The sequence below is a fragment of the Aotus nancymaae genome, unplaced genomic scaffold (genome assembly GCF_030222135.1).
Source record: "Aotus nancymaae isolate 86718 unplaced genomic scaffold, 86718_ANA_hifiasm-v0.15.2.pri h1tg000058l, whole genome shotgun sequence".
Taxonomy (NCBI): Eukaryota; Metazoa; Chordata; class Mammalia; order Primates; family Aotidae; genus Aotus; species Aotus nancymaae.
In genome coordinates, this window is record NW_026988472.1 from 6507328 (window position 1) to 6525226 (window position 17899).

Below are 17899 nucleotides of genomic sequence, written 5' to 3' on the forward strand. Positions count from 1 at the left end.
TGGAATGCTACTAAACTAGCTGCTGGTTATGACCTATTTTGCTATTCCATTATTAAAATAGAAAGTAAAATGCATCAAACCATTCCTACAGACATAGGTATCCAAATACCCCCCGGTTATTATGGACAAATTGCAGCAAGGTCTAGTCTGACATTAAAAGAAATGATGATATTGGGAGGTATTGTTGACGCAGATTACTATGGTAAAATTGAAATTTTATGTTATAATTCACAAGATGGGGGCCTTATATTACCAAAGGGACATCGGATAGCCCAGATTTTAATTATACCTGTAGTACAAAATACTACTTGAGAAAGCCAAAGAAATCCTCCACAAAATTTGCATCTTGGTTTTGGTAGCACCGAAACACCACTTAAACGAGGTGAACATGTATGGGTCCAATCATCACCTAATAAACCTTTACAGAAAGGAGAAATAATTGCATCTAAAAAAAATAATTGTGTCTATGTACTAATCCCACCTAATGATGTACCTGTCCTGATGCCCACTAACCATTTATATCATAGACCATAATTTTCATCAAAATTTGTACAGCTTTCTTTACAGATGTTCATAATCCTGATAACTGTACACCTCGCCATCGCCCTGATATCATCTCCAAGTCGTGAAGAAAACTTCTGGCTCTCGCTAGCGCGGGTGTTAAATGTTACTTCTTTCTGCCTGGAACAAGACCATCACCACCATTATATGTTGGAAAACTGTCTTCGACCAGTATGTAAACCTGCCAAAGATAGTAAAGAAATGACTTTCCTTGCACATTTCCCTGACAAGACTATATCCTATGACAATTGAGCTAATTGGGGAAAATCTTCATATACGTTGCCTGTAATCTATTTGCGGTTATATACTCCTAAAACAATTATTACCCCTAATGACACTTGTGTAAACTTTATTAATTGTACTACCCAGTGTAAACCTATACCTGGCACACTTTTGTGTAATACTACTCAAAATTACCCATCTGTTAAAGGCTATGTAACTTTACCCACTGGATGGTTTTTCACTTGTAATAGCTATACTTACAATTATATTCCAGCTAATGTCACAACCAATACTAAATGTTGCCTATCACGCATTTCTGTATTTCTCCCTACTCAGGATAGCATTGTACAGCTTAAACATAATAGTAGTAGAACCCGCCGATCCATACCTGTAGATCAGAAAACTTGTAATAATCAGATAACCTTCCTATCGGAAGCAGAAGGAGCAGCAATGATTGCTAGCGTAATTAGTACACTTTTCTTTGGGCCTATAAATCAAAGGCAGTTACAACACCTAGGATGTAATATGGCAAAGGCTTTAAATCAAACCTCTCAAGCACTAGCTCTATTAAATAATGAACAGCACAACTTACGACAAGCTATTTTAGACAATAGGGCCGCCATTGATTACTTATTATTATTCCATCACCAAGGATGTAAGAAAATCAAAGGAATGTGTTGTTTTAACTTAACTGATAATAGTCAAGAAATACAGGATAAAATTGACAAGCTCAAACAATTAATGCAAAAAATCAAACAAAATAAAGAGGAATGAAATTCGTTTAACTGGATCACTTCTTGGTTACCTACTGCTTGGTTAAAACAAATATTTCTTGTAAGTCTCCTACTCTTGACATGTTGTATTTTAATATGTTGCTTGCCTTCTTGTTACTCTGCGATCACTACTCAATATATATCGTCCAACCCATACTACACATAAAATGTAAATAAAGATCATATGTCCTCTGTGAAAGCCTTAGGGCCGAATGTAAGGGTTAACTAAATTGTTTATAAAGCTTTGCACAGACTCCTCATGATCTTCATTTCCTTGTATAAGTTGAGAGCATTCGGTGCACAGAGTGAGCTCAACTCACCTTGAACCCGGATCTGGGAACCTGGCCAGTTCCCGTGGTCCACTTTTTAGTAAAGCAATTCAAGGACGCAGTCACATAATGAAGACGGAGTCAGCATATCTTAAACTGTAAATAAACTTCTTTTCTTAGCACAGTATAAAAGAAATGAATTCCTTTTTTTAGTACAGTATAAAGATAGTCCAGTGTTAATACAGTACAAAGAAGACAGTTTAGCGTTATGAAGAGAGAGAGAGACAACAGAAAGCTTCTAGCCTGAACTTGCGATTACCCGTGCCGGTGTTGCTGTGATTGGATTACCCGTGCTGCCGGTGTTGCTGTGATTACCCGTGCTGATTCTTATGCCGGTGTTGTTTTAATTACCCGTGCTGCCGGTGTTGCTGTGATTACCCGTGCTGATTCTTATGCCGGTGTTGCTGTAATTACCCGTGCTGCCGGTGTTGCTGTTAAGTGGACAGAAGGCTTCCAGATTGACCTTGCGATTACCCGTGCTGATTCTTATGCCGGTGTTGATGTGGATGGTAATGTAAATATATATATATATATATATATATGTATAGCAAATAAATCTCTTTTTCGTATATACTCTCGGCTGGTGTTTTTCCTCCCCACGAACCTGCCTGTTAAAACAAATCCAAGCTTGGTCTCTTTGGTATTTGTCTTGTACCAAAACAAATTGGCGTAGTCGGCAGGATTCGGGGAGAAGGGAAAGCAACATGCCTCTTTTTAAGCGAGAAATTAAAGCTGTAACTTGGGATATTCCAGGGTGGGATGATCCCACCTTCTCATCAGTAGCTCGTATGTGGGCTTGTGGAACAGGATTAAGTGAGAATTGGGATGGTCGTTTGCGATCCGCTGACCCTATGCAGGTGTGTGAAACGTTAGAGTTCGTTCCAGTGGAGAAAGGAAAAGAAATGGCAGCTGTAAGTCACCGAGGTTGGATCTTGTTATCTGCATATCGAAAGCAATATATAGACAGACAGAAGGTTATGCAAGAAAAATTGCAGCTGGAAAAAGAGTTGGCAGATTTACAAAGTAAATTATCTATGTTACAATGTCAAAACCTTATTTTGGGGGATCAGGTCAAAACATATCAGGGGGTAGCTGAAAAAGCTGCAGTGCGTTGTGCTCAGCACAAATATCGTAAAAGGAAGGGAAAGGTAAATGCTCAGAAGGTTCATGCAGTCATTGCTACCGCTAAGGCTGATTGGGATCCAGACACAATGGGAACATGATGGGTGGAAAATTCGAGACAAATCATTATGGGGAGCAGAAATATGGCAAAATATATAGGTTGTTTTACAATGTACTAATGTTTCTGTTTTTCATGTAGATGCTCACGCCTCTTTGGATTCTGTTAAAAAATTACACAATAAAAAGGCTGATTTCACTAAAATTAATTCCAATACCTACGCTGAAGATCATCTAAAATGTGCCCAATGGATACACGAGCATACTGGCCATACTGGGGCAAAACCATGTACAGGTGGGCTAATCAGAAAGGAATTTATCTCCCGCTTAATATTTGTAAAACTATTACATATCAGTGTCCTGTATGTAATCAGGAAAGGTTGCAGCAAGTTCCACGCATAGTAACTGGAGAATAAGCCCGAGAAAAACAATCTGCTCAAATTTGACAAATTAATTATGTGGGTCCACTGCCCATGTCCAAAGGCTGTGCTTATATTTGCACCATTGTTAACACGTATTCTGGTGTTCTTATTGGGTGTCCTTATAAAAGAGCTACTCAATTTAATACTTTAAAAACCTTAAATTACATAATATTATACTATGGAGCTCCTTTACAAATTCAAAGTAATAATAGATCACATTTCAAAGGTAAGTTAATAACAGATTATTGCGCCCAACATAACATGAAATGGATATATCATATTCCTTATTACCCCCAAGCTGCAGGATTAATTAAAAAAAAAAAAAATGAATGGATTGTTAAAAGAAAAAACAAATTAAGAAAATCAGGAAACCCCAACTATTATGCCTGGAAAGATTTTTTATTATCTGCCTTAATGCAATTAAATAATCGCCCTTTAACTGATGGACAAACACCATTACAACACATGGTCAGTAGCACTTCTCATTTACAGGTGAAAACTCATTGTGTTGCCCTTGCTGTAATAAAATGGTGGAAATACCACCCTGATGCCATTCAGCCCTGGAATGCTACTAAACTAGCTGCTGGTTATGACCTATTTTGCTATTCCATTATTAAAATAGAAAGTAAAATGCATCAAACCATTCCTACAGACATAGGTATCCAAATACCCCCCGGTTATTATGGACAAATTGCAGCAAGGTCTAGTCTGACATTAAAAGAAATGATGATATTGGGAGGTATTGTTGACGCAGATTACTATGGTAAAATTGAAATTTTATGTTATAATTCACAAGATGGGGGCCTTATATTACCAAAGGGACATCGGATAGCCCAGATTTTAATTATACCTGTAGTACAAAATACTACTTGAGAAAGCCAAAGAAATCCTCCACAAAATTTGCATCTTGGTTTTGGTAGCACCGAAACACCACTTAAACGAGGTGAACATGTATGGGTCCAATCATCACCTAATAAACCTTTACAGAAAGGAGAAATAATTGCATCTAAAAAAAATAATTGTGTCTATGTACTAATCCCACCTAATGATGTACCTGTCCTGATGCCCACTAACCATTTATATCATAGACCATAATTTTCATCAAAATTTGTACAGCTTTCTTTACAGATGTTCATAATCCTGATAACTGTACACCTCGCCATCGCCCTGATATCATCTCCAAGTCGTGAAGAAAACTTCTGGCTCTCGCTAGCGCGGGTGTTAAATGTTACTTCTTTCTGCCTGGAACAAGACCATCACCACCATTATATGTTGGAAAACTGTCTTCGACCAGTATGTAAACCTGCCAAAGATAGTAAAGAAATGACTTTCCTTGCACATTTCCCTGACAAGACTATATCCTATGACAATTGAGCTAATTGGGGAAAATCTTCATATACGTTGCCTGTAATCTATTTGCGGTTATATACTCCTAAAACAATTATTACCCCTAATGACACTTGTGTAAACTTTATTAATTGTACTACCCAGTGTAAACCTATACCTGGCACACTTTTGTGTAATACTACTCAAAATTACCCATCTGTTAAAGGCTATGTAACTTTACCCACTGGATGGTTTTTCACTTGTAATAGCTATACTTACAATTATATTCCAGCTAATGTCACAACCAATACTAAATGTTGCCTATCACGCATTTCTGTATTTCTCCCTACTCAGGATAGCATTGTACAGCTTAAACATAATAGTAGTAGAACCCGCCGATCCATACCTGTAGATCAGAAAACTTGTAATAATCAGATAACCTTCCTATCGGAAGCAGAAGGAGCAGCAATGATTGCTAGCGTAATTAGTACACTTTTCTTTGGGCCTATAAATCAAAGGCAGTTACAACACCTAGGATGTAATATGGCAAAGGCTTTAAATCAAACCTCTCAAGCACTAGCTCTATTAAATAATGAACAGCACAACTTACGACAAGCTATTTTAGACAATAGGGCCGCCATTGATTACTTATTATTATTCCATCACCAAGGATGTAAGAAAATCAAAGGAATGTGTTGTTTTAACTTAACTGATAATAGTCAAGAAATACAGGATAAAATTGACAAGCTCAAACAATTAATGCAAAAAATCAAACAAAATAAAGAGGAATGAAATTCGTTTAACTGGATCACTTCTTGGTTACCTACTGCTTGGTTAAAACAAATATTTCTTGTAAGTCTCCTACTCTTGACATGTTGTATTTTAATATGTTGCTTGCCTTCTTGTTACTCTGCGATCACTACTCAATATATATCGTCCAACCCATACTACACATAAAATGTAAATAAAGATCATATGTCCTCTGTGAAAGCCTTAGGGCCGAATGTAAGGGTTAACTAAATTGTTTATAAAGCTTTGCACAGACTCCTCATGATCTTCATTTCCTTGTATAAGTTGAGAGCATTCGGTGCACAGAGTGAGCTCAACTCACCTTGAACCCGGATCTGGGAACCTGGCCAGTTCCCGTGGTCCACTTTTTAGTAAAGCAATTCAAGGACGCAGTCACATAATGAAGACGGAGTCAGCATATCTTAAACTGTAAATAAACTTCTTTTCTTAGCACAGTATAAAAGAAATGAATTCCTTTTTTTAGTACAGTATAAAGATAGTCCAGTGTTAATACAGTACAAAGAAGACAGTTTAGCGTTATGAAGAGAGAGAGAGACAACAGAAAGCTTCTAGCCTGAACTTGCGATTACCCGTGCCGGTGTTGCTGTGATTGGATTACCCGTGCTGCCGGTGTTGCTGTGATTACCCGTGCTGATTCTTATGCCGGTGTTGCTGTAATTACCCGTGCTGCCGGTGTTGCTGTTAAGTGGACAGAAGGCTTCCAGATTGACCTTGCGATTACCCGTGCTGATTCTTATGCCGGTGTTGATGTGGATGGTAATGTAAATATATATTTTTATATATATATAGTAAAGAAATCTCTTTTTCGTATATACTCTCGGCTGGTGTTTTTCCTCCCCACGAACCTGCCTGTTAAAACAAATCCAAGCTTGGTCTCTTTGGTATTTGTCTTGTACCAAAACAAATTGGCGTAGTCGGCAGGATTCGGGGAGAAGGGAAAGCAACATGCCTCTTTTTAAGCGAGAAATTAAAGCTGTAACTTGGGATATTCCAGGGTGGGATGATCCCACCTTCTCATCAGTAGCTCGTATGTGGGCTTGTGGAACAGGATTAAGTGAGAATTGGGATGGTCGTTTGCGATCCGCTGACCCTATGCAGGTGTGTGAAACGTTAGAGTTCGTTCCAGTGGAGAAAGGAAAAGAAATGGCAGCTGTAAGTCACCGAGGTTGGATCTTGTTATCTGCATATCGAAAGCAATATATAGACAGACAGAAGGTTATGCAAGAAAAATTGCAGCTGGAAAAAGAGTTGGCAGATTTACAAAGTAAATTATCTATGTTACAATGTCAAAACCTTATTTTGGGGGATCAGGTCAAAACATATCAGGGGGTAGCTGAAAAAGCTGCAGTGCGTTGTGCTCAGCACAAATATCGTAAAAGGAAGGGAAAGGTAAATGCTCAGAAGGTTCATGCAGTCATTGCTACCGCTAAGGCTGATTGGGATCCAGACACAATGGGAACATGATGGGTGGAAAATTCGAGACAAATCATTATGGGGAGCAGAAATATGGCAAAATATATAGGTTGTTTTACAATGTACTAATGTTTCTGTTTTTCATGTAGATGCTCACGCCTCTTTGGATTCTGTTAAAAAATTACACAATAAAAAGGCTGATTTCACTAAAATTAATTCCAATACCTACGCTGAAGATCATCTAAAATGTGCCCAATGGATACACGAGCATACTGGCCATACTGGGGCAAAACCATGTACAGGTGGGCTAATCAGAAAGGAATTTATCTCCCGCTTAATATTTGTAAAACTATTACATATCAGTGTCCTGTATGTAATCAGGAAAGGTTGCAGCAAGTTCCACGCATAGTAACTGGAGAATAAGCCCGAGAAAAACAATCTGCTCAAATTTGACAAATTAATTATGTGGGTCCACTGCCCATGTCCAAAGGCTGTGCTTATATTTGCACCATTGTTAACACGTATTCTGGTGTTCTTATTGGGTGTCCTTATAAAAGAGCTACTCAATTTAATACTTTAAAAACCTTAAATTACATAATATTATACTATGGAGCTCCTTTACAAATTCAAAGTAATAATAGATCACATTTCAAAGGTAAGTTAATAACAGATTATTGCGCCCAACATAACATGAAATGGATATATCATATTCCTTATTACCCCCAAGCTGCAGGATTAATTAAAAAAAAAAAAATGAATGGATTGTTAAAAGAAAAAACAAATTAAGAAAATCAGGAAACCCCAACTATTATGCCTGGAAAGATTTTTTATTATCTGCCTTAATGCAATTAAATAATCGCCCTTTAACTGATGGACAAACACCATTACAACACATGGTCAGTAGCACTTCTCATTTACAGGTGAAAACTCATTGTGTTGCCCTTGCTGTAATAAAATGGTGGAAATACCACCCTGATGCCATTCAGCCCTGGAATGCTACTAAACTAGCTGCTGGTTATGACCTATTTTGCTATTCCATTATTAAAATAGAAAGTAAAATGCATCAAACCATTCCTACAGACATAGGTATCCAAATACCCCCCGGTTATTATGGACAAATTGCAGCAAGGTCTAGTCTGACATTAAAAGAAATGATGATATTGGGAGGTATTGTTGACGCAGATTACTATGGTAAAATTGAAATTTTATGTTATAATTCACAAGATGAGGGCCTTATATTACCAAAGGGACATCGGATAGCCCAGATTTTAATTATACCTGTAGTACAAAATACTACTTGAGAAAGCCAAAGAAATCCTCCACAAAATTTGCATCTTGGTTTTGGTAGCACCGAAACACCACTTAAACGAGGTGAACATGTATGGGTCCAATCATCACCTAATAAACCTTTACAGAAAGGAGAAATAATTGCATCTAAAAAAAATAATTGTGTCTATGTACTAATCCCACCTAATGATGTACCTGTCCTGATGCCCACTAACCATTTATATCATAGACCATAATTTTCATCAAAATTTGTACAGCTTTCTTTACAGATGTTCATAATCCTGATAACTGTACACCTCGCCATCGCCCTGATATCATCTCCAAGTCGTGAAGAAAACTTCTGGCTCTCGCTAGCGCGGGTGTTAAATGTTACTTCTTTCTGCCTGGAACAAGACCATCACCACCATTATATGTTGGAAAACTGTCTTCGACCAGTATGTAAACCTGCCAAAGATAGTAAAGAAATGACTTTCCTTGCACATTTCCCTGACAAGACTATATCCTATGACAATTGAGCTAATTGGGGAAAATCTTCATATACGTTGCCTGTAATCTATTTGCGGTTATATACTCCTAAAACAATTATTACCCCTAATGACACTTGTGTAAACTTTATTAATTGTACTACCCAGTGTAAACCTATACCTGGCACACTTTTGTGTAATACTACTCAAAATTACCCATCTGTTAAAGGCTATGTAACTTTACCCACTGGATGGTTTTTCACTTGTAATAGCTATACTTACAATTATATTCCAGCTAATGTCACAACCAATACTAAATGTTGCCTATCACGCATTTCTGTATTTCTCCCTACTCAGGATAGCATTGTACAGCTTAAACATAATAGTAGTAGAACCCGCCGATCCATACCTGTAGATCAGAAAACTTGTAATAATCAGATAACCTTCCTATCGGAAGCAGAAGGAGCAGCAATGATTGCTAGCGTAATTAGTACACTTTTCTTTGGGCCTATAAATCAAAGGCAGTTACAACACCTAGGATGTAATATGGCAAAGGCTTTAAATCAAACCTCTCAAGCACTAGCTCTATTAAATAATGAACAGCACAACTTACGACAAGCTATTTTAGACAATAGGGCCGCCATTGATTACTTATTATTATTCCATCACCAAGGATGTAAGAAAATCAAAGGAATGTGTTGTTTTAACTTAACTGATAATAGTCAAGAAATACAGGATAAAATTGACAAGCTCAAACAATTAATGCAAAAAATCAAACAAAATAAAGAGGAATGAAATTCGTTTAACTGGATCACTTCTTGGTTACCTACTGCTTGGTTAAAACAAATATTTCTTGTAAGTCTCCTACTCTTGACATGTTGTATTTTAATATGTTGCTTGCCTTCTTGTTACTCTGCGATCACTACTCAATATATATCGTCCAACCCATACTACACATAAAATGTAAATAAAGATCATATGTCCTCTGTGAAAGCCTTAGGGCCGAATGTAAGGGTTAACTAAATTGTTTATAAAGCTTTGCACAGACTCCTCATGATCTTCATTTCCTTGTATAAGTTGAGAGCATTCGGTGCACAGAGTGAGCTCAACTCACCTTGAACCCGGATCTGGGAACCTGGCCAGTTCCCGTGGTCCACTTTTTAGTAAAGCAATTCAAGGACGCAGTCACATAATGAAGACGGAGTCAGCATATCTTAAACTGTAAATAAACTTCTTTTCTTAGCACAGTATAAAAGAAATGAATTCCTTTTTTTAGTACAGTATAAAGATAGTCCAGTGTTAATACAGTACAAAGAAGACAGTTTAGCGTTATGAAGAGAGAGAGAGACAACAGAAAGCTTCTAGCCTGAACTTGCGATTACCCGTGCCGGTGTTGCTGTGATTGGATTACCCGTGCTGCCGGTGTTGCTGTGATTACCCGTGCTGATTCTTATGCCGGTGTTGTTTTAATTACCCGTGCTGCCGGTGTTGCTGTGATTACCCGTGCTGATTCTTATGCCGGTGTTGCTGTAATTACCCGTGCTGCCGGTGTTGCTGTTAAGTGGACAGAAGGCTTCCAGATTGACCTTGCGATTACCCGTGCTGATTCTTATGCCGGTGTTGATGTGGATGGTAATGTAAATATATATATATATATATATATGTATAGCAAATAAATCTCTTTTTCGTATATACTCTCGGCTGGTGTTTTTCCTCCCCACGAACCTGCCTGTTAAAACAAATCCAAGCTTGGTCTCTTTGGTATTTGTCTTGTACCAAAACAAATTGGCGTAGTCGGCAGGATTCGGGGAGAAGGGAAAGCAACGTGCCTCTTTTTAAGCGAGAAATTAAAGCTGTAACTTGGGATATTCCAGGGTGGGATGATCCCACCTTCTCATCAGTAGCTCGTATGTGGGCTTGTGGAACAGGATTAAGTGAGAATTGGGATGGTCGTTTGCGATCCGCTGACCCTATGCAGGTGTGTGAAACGTTAGAGTTCGTTCCAGTGGAGAAAGGAAAAGAAATGGCAGCTGTAAGTCACCGAGGTTGGATCTTGTTATCTGCATATCGAAAGCAATATATAGACAGACAGAAGGTTATGCAAGAGAAATTGCAGCTGGAAAAAGAGATGGCAGATTTACAAAGTAAATTATCTATGTTACAATGTCAAAACCTTATTTTGGGGGATCAGGTCAAAACATATCAGGGGGTAGCTGAAAAAGCTGCAGTGCGTTGTGCTCAGCACAAATATCGTAAAAGGAAGGGAAAGGTAAATGCTCAGAAGGTTCATGCAGTCATTGCTACCGCTAAGGCTGATTGGGATCCAGACACAACGGGAACATGATGGGTGGAAAATTCGAGACAAATCATTATGGGGAACAGAAATATGGCAAAATATATAGGTTGTTTTACAATGTACTATTGTTTCTATTTTTCATGTAGATGCTCACGCCTCTTTGGATTCTGTTAAAAAATTACACAATAAAAAGGCTGATTTCACTAAAATTAATTCCAATACCTACGCTGAAGATCATCTAAAATGTGCCCAATGGATACACGAGCATGCTGGCCATACTGGGGCAAAACCATGTACAGGTGGGCTAATCAGAAAGGAATTTATCTCCCGCTTAATATTTGTAAAACTATTACATATCAGTGTCCTGTATGTAATCAGGAAAGGTTGCAGCAAGTTCCACGCATAGTAACTGGAGAATAAGCCCGAGAAAAACAATCTGCTCAAATTTGACAAATTAATTATGTGGGTCCACTGCCCATGTCCAAAGGCTGTGCTTATATTTGCACCATTGTTAACACGTATTCTGGTGTTCTTATTGGGTGTCCTTATAAAAGAGCTACTCAATTTAATACTTTAAAAACCTTAAATTACATAATATTATACTATGGAGCTCCTTTACAAATTCAAAGTAATAATAGATCACATTTCAAAGGTAAGTTAATAACAGATTATTGCGCCCAACATAACATGAAATGGATATATCATATTCCTTATTACCCCCAAGCTGCAGGATTAATTAAAAAAAAAAAAATGAATGGATTGTTAAAAGAAAAAACAAATTAAGAAAATCAGGAAACCCCAACTATTATGCCTGGAAAGATTTTTTATTATCTGCCTTAATGCAATTAAATAATCGCCCTTTAACTGATGGACAAACACCATTACAACACATGGTCAGTAGCACTTCTCATTTACAGGTGAAAACTCATTGTGTTGCCCTTGCTGTAATAAAATGGTGGAAATACCACCCTGATGCCATTCAGCCCTGGAATGCTACTAAACTAGCTGCTGGTTATGACCTATTTTGCTATTCCATTATTAAAATAGAAAGTAAAATGCATCAAACCATTCCTACAGACATAGGTATCCAAATACCCCCCGGTTATTATGGACAAATTGCAGCAAGGTCTAGTCTGACATTAAAAGAAATGATGATATTGGGAGGTATTGTTGACGCAGATTACTATGGTAAAATTGAAATTTTATGTTATAATTCACAAGATGAGGGCCTTATATTACCAAAGGGACATCGGATAGCCCAGATTTTAATTATACCTGTAGTACAAAATACTACTTGAGAAAGCCAAAGAAATCCTCCACAAAATTTGCATCTTGGTTTTGGTAGCACCGAAACACCACTTAAACGAGGTGAACATGTATGGGTCCAATCATCACCTAATAAACCTTTACAGAAAGGAGAAATAATTGCATCTAAAAAAAATAATTGTGTCTATGTACTAATCCCACCTAATGATGTACCTGTCCTGATGCCCACTAACCATTTATATCATAGACCATAATTTTCATCAAAATTTGTACAGCTTTCTTTACAGATGTTCATAATCCTGATAACTGTACACCTCGCCATCGCCCTGATATCATCTCCAAGTCGTGAAGAAAACTTCTGGCTCTCGCTAGCGCGGGTGTTAAATGTTACTTCTTTCTGCCTGGAACAAGACCATCACCACCATTATATGTTGGAAAACTGTCTTCGACCAGTATGTAAACCTGCCAAAGATAGTAAAGAAATGACTTTCCTTGCACATTTCCCTGACAAGACTATATCCTATGACAATTGAGCTAATTGGGGAAAATCTTCATATACGTTGCCTGTAATCTATTTGCGGTTATATACTCCTAAAACAATTATTACCCCTAATGACACTTGTGTAAACTTTATTAATTGTACTACCCAGTGTAAACCTATACCTGGCACACTTTTGTGTAATACTACTCAAAATTACCCATCTGTTAAAGGCTATGTAACTTTACCCACTGGATGGTTTTTCACTTGTAATAGCTATACTTACAATTATATTCCAGCTAATGTCACAACCAATACTAAATGTTGCCTATCACGCATTTCTGTATTTCTCCCTACTCAGGATAGCATTGTACAGCTTAAACATAATAGTAGTAGAACCCGCCGATCCATACCTGTAGATCAGAAAACTTGTAATAATCAGATAACCTTCCTATCGGAAGCAGAAGGAGCAGCAATGATTGCTAGCGTAATTAGTACACTTTTCTTTGGGCCTATAAATCAAAGGCAGTTACAACACCTAGGATGTAATATGGCAAAGGCTTTAAATCAAACCTCTCAAGCACTAGCTCTATTAAATAATGAACAGCACAACTTACGACAAGCTATTTTAGACAATAGGGCCGCCATTGATTACTTATTATTATTCCATCACCAAGGATGTAAGAAAATCAAAGGAATGTGTTGTTTTAACTTAACTGATAATAGTCAAGAAATACAGGATAAAATTGACAAGCTCAAACAATTAATGCAAAAAATCAAACAAAATAAAGAGGAATGAAATTCGTTTAACTGGATCACTTCTTGGTTACCTACTGCTTGGTTAAAACAAATATTTCTTGTAAGTCTCCTACTCTTGACATGTTGTATTTTAATATGTTGCTTGCCTTCTTGTTACTCTGCGATCACTACTCAATATATATCGTCCAACCCATACTACACATAAAATGTAAATAAAGATCATATGTCCTCTGTGAAAGCCTTAGGGCCGAATGTAAGGGTTAACTAAATTGTTTATAAAGCTTTGCACAGACTCCTCATGATCTTCATTTCCTTGTATAAGTTGAGAGCATTCGGTGCACAGAGTGAGCTCAACTCACCTTGAACCCGGATCTGGGAACCTGGCCAGTTCCCGTGGTCCACTTTTTAGTAAAGCAATTCAAGGACGCAGTCACATAATGAAGACGGAGTCAGCATATCTTAAACTGTAAATAAACTTCTTTTCTTAGCACAGTATAAAAGAAATGAATTCCTTTTTTTAGTACAGTATAAAGATAGTCCAGTGTTAATACAGTACAAAGAAGACAGTTTAGCGTTATGAAGAGAGAGAGAGACAACAGAAAGCTTCTAGCCTGAACTTGCGATTACCCGTGCCGGTGTTGCTGTGATTGGATTACCCGTGCTGCCGGTGTTGCTGTGATTACCCGTGCTGATTCTTATGCCGGTGTTGCTGTAATTACCCGTGCTGCCGGTGTTGCTGTTAAGTGGACAGAAGGCTTCCAGATTGACCTTGCGATTACCCGTGCTGATTCTTATGCCGGTGTTGATGTGGATGGTAATGTAAATATATATTTTTATATATATATAGTAAAGAAATCTCTTTTTCGTATATACTCTCGGCTGGTGTTTTTCCTCCCCACGAACCTGCCTGTTAAAACAAATCCAAGCTTGGTCTCTTTGGTATTTGTCTTGTACCAAAACAAATTGGCGTAGTCGGCAGGATTCGGGGAGAAGGGAAAGCAACATGCCTCTTTTTAAGCGAGAAATTAAAGCTGTAACTTGGGATATTCCAGGGTGGGATGATCCCACCTTCTCATCAGTAGCTCGTATGTGGGCTTGTGGAACAGGATTAAGTGAGAATTGGGATGGTCGTTTGCGATCCGCTGACCCTATGCAGGTGTGTGAAACGTTAGAGTTCGTTCCAGTGGAGAAAGGAAAAGAAATGGCAGCTGTAAGTCACCGAGGTTGGATCTTGTTATCTGCATATCGAAAGCAATATATAGACAGACAGAAGGTTATGCAAGAAAAATTGCAGCTGGAAAAAGAGTTGGCAGATTTACAAAGTAAATTATCTATGTTACAATGTCAAAACCTTATTTTGGGGGATCAGGTCAAAACATATCAGGGGGTAGCTGAAAAAGCTGCAGTGCGTTGTGCTCAGCACAAATATCGTAAAAGGAAGGGAAAGGTAAATGCTCAGAAGGTTCATGCAGTCATTGCTACCGCTAAGGCTGATTGGGATCCAGACACAATGGGAACATGATGAGTGGAAAATTCGAGACAAATCATTATGGGGAGCAGAAATATGGCAAAATATATAGATTGTTTTACAATGAACTAATGTTTCTGTTTTTCATGTAGATGCTCACGCCTCTTTGGATTCTGTTAAAAAATTACACAATAAAAAGGCTGATTTCACTAAAATTAATTCCAATACCTATGCTGAAGATCATCTAAAATGTGCCCAATGGATACACGAGCATACTGGCCATACTGGGGCAAAACCATGTACAGGTGGGCTAATCAGAAAGGAATTTATCTCCCGCTTAATATTTGTAAAACTATTACATATCAGTGTCCTGTATGTAATCAGGAAAGGTTGCAGCAAGTTCCACGCATAGTAACTGGAGAATAAGCCCGAGAAAAACAATCTGCTCAAATTTGACAAATTAATTATGTGGGTCCACTGCCCATGTCCAAAGGCTGTGCTTATATTTGCACCATTGTTAACACGTATTCTGGTGTTCTTATTGGGTGTCCTTATAAAAGAGCTACTCAATTTAATACTTTAAAAACCTTAAATTGCATAATATTATGCTATGGCGCTCCTTTACAAATTCAAAGTAATAATAGATCACATTTCAAAGGTAAGTTAATAACAGATTATTGCGCCCAACATAACATGAAATGGATATATCATATTCCTTATTACCCCCAAGCTGCAGGATTAATTAAAAAAAAAAAAAATGAATGGATTGTTAAAAGAAAAAAAAAATTAAGAAAATCAGGAAACCCCAACTATTATGCCTGGAAAGATTTTTTATTATCTGCCTTAATGCAATTAAATAATCGCCCTTTAACTGATGGACAAACACCATTACAACACATGGTCAGTAGCACTTCTCATTTACAGGTGAAAACTCATTGTGTTGCCCTTGCTGTAACAAAATGGTGGAAATACCACCCAGATGCCATTCAGCCCTGGAATGCTACTAAACTAGCTGCTGGTTATGACCTATTTTGCTATTCCATTATTAAAATAGAAAGTAAAATGCATCAAACCATTCCTACAGACATAGGTATCCAAATACCCCCCGGTTATTATGGACAAATTGCAGCAAGGTCTAGTCTGACATTAAAAGAAATGATGATATTGGGAGGTATTATTGACGCAGATTACTATGGTAAAAATGAAATTTTATGTTATAATTCACAAGATGAGGGCCTTATATTACCAAAGGGACATCGGATAGCCCAGATTTTCATTATACCTGTAGTACAAAATACTACTTGAGAAAGCCAAAGAAATCCTCCACAAAATTTGCATCTTGGTTTTGGTAGCACCGAAACACCACTTAAACGAGGTGAACATGTATGGGTCCAATCATCACCTAATAAACCTTTACAGAAAGGAGAAATAATTGCATCTAAAAAAAATAATTGTGTCTATGTACTAATCCCACCTAATGATGTACCTGTCCTGATACCCACTAACCATTTATATCATAGACCATAATTTTCATCAAAATTTGTACAGCTTTCTTTACAGATGTTCATAATCCTGATAACTGTACACCTCGCCATCGCCCTGATATCATCTCCAAGTCGCGAAGAAAACTTCTGGCTCTCGCTAGCGTGGGTGTTAAATGTTACTTCTTTCTGCCTGGAACAAGACCATCACCACCATTATATGTTGGAAAACTGTCTTCGACCAGTATGTAAACCTGCCAAAGATAGTAAAGAAATGACTTTCCTTGCACATTTCCCTGACAAGACTATATCCTATGATAATTGAGCTAATTGGGGAAAATCTTCATATACGTTGCCTGTAAACTATTTGCGGTTATATACTCCTAAAACAATTATTACCCCTAATGACACTTGTGTAAACTTTATTAATTGTACTACCCAGTGTAAGTCTATACCTGGCACACTTTTGTGTAATACTACTCAAAATTACCCATCTGTCCAGTGTTAATACAGTATAAAGAAGACAGTTTAGCGTTATGAAGAGAGAGAGAGACAACAGAAAGCTTCTAGCCTGAACTTGCGATTACCCGTGCCGGTGTTGCTGTGATTGGATTACCCGTGCTGCCGGTGTTGCTGTGATTACCCGTGCTGATTCTTATGCCGGTGTTGCTGTAATTACCCGTGCTGCCGGTGTTGCTGTTAAGTGGACAGAAGGCTTCCAGATTGACCTTGCGATTACCCGTGCTGATTCTTATGCCGGTGTTGATGTGGATGGTAATGTAAATATATATATATATAGTAAATAAATCTCTTTTTCTTATATACTCTCGACTGGTGTTTTTCCTCCCCATGAACCTGCCTGTTAAAACAAATCCAAGCTTGGTCTCTTTGGTATTTGTCTTGTACCAAAACAGGAGCCCACCTCCCAAGGTGTCCCATCTCCCAATAACATCACCTTGGGGGTTAGGATTTCAACTTATGAATTTGATGGGCAGGGGGCACAAACATTCAGACCACCGCAGTGCCCCTCTAGGCAGATGCAGTCCCTCTGCCTCACAGTTTGCCCAGCTTGTAGTTATTAGGAAAAGGCACTCTTTTCTGCTGGCTGACATAGCCCTGTACCAGGATGCACTCTACAACTTGGTGAACATAGTACAGGTGCAATTAGGTACCTGTCCTCACCCTTTCAGCACAAGCTGCCCTTATGCAGTGCAAATTTGCATTACTTTACGGGGTGGGCCTGGTGGCACATAGTCCTTGTGATCTGGCTCCTGAGTATCTCCAAGATTTCAGACTTCAGTTGTCCCACCATCCCCTGCCTTAGTCCCACCTTGTTCACTTTCATTGAGTGCTACCCGTGCTCCA

General features: G+C 38.1%; 1 long non-coding RNA gene across 8 annotated transcripts in view; it reads left to right on the plus strand.

Moving 5' to 3' along the window:
* LOC135269893 (uncharacterized) overlaps positions 1-17356 on the plus strand; it is a 31088-nt gene extending 13732 nt beyond the window's left edge. For 3 of the 8 annotated variants that reach the window (XR_010338135.1, XR_010338136.1, XR_010338132.1), the window contains 6 exons: positions 556-2394; positions 3207-3359; positions 4603-6378; positions 7185-7337; positions 8580-10418; positions 11229-13641. This is a non-coding gene — a long non-coding RNA (uncharacterized LOC135269893). Of the gene's footprint in view, positions 1-555; positions 2400-3206; positions 3360-4602; positions 6379-7184; positions 7338-8579; positions 10424-11228 lie in introns of all 8 variants that reach the window. The other 5 variants (XR_010338130.1, XR_010338131.1, XR_010338133.1 and 2 more) reach the window with 5 other exon arrangements.
* Positions 17357-17899: the final 543 nt, after the last annotated feature.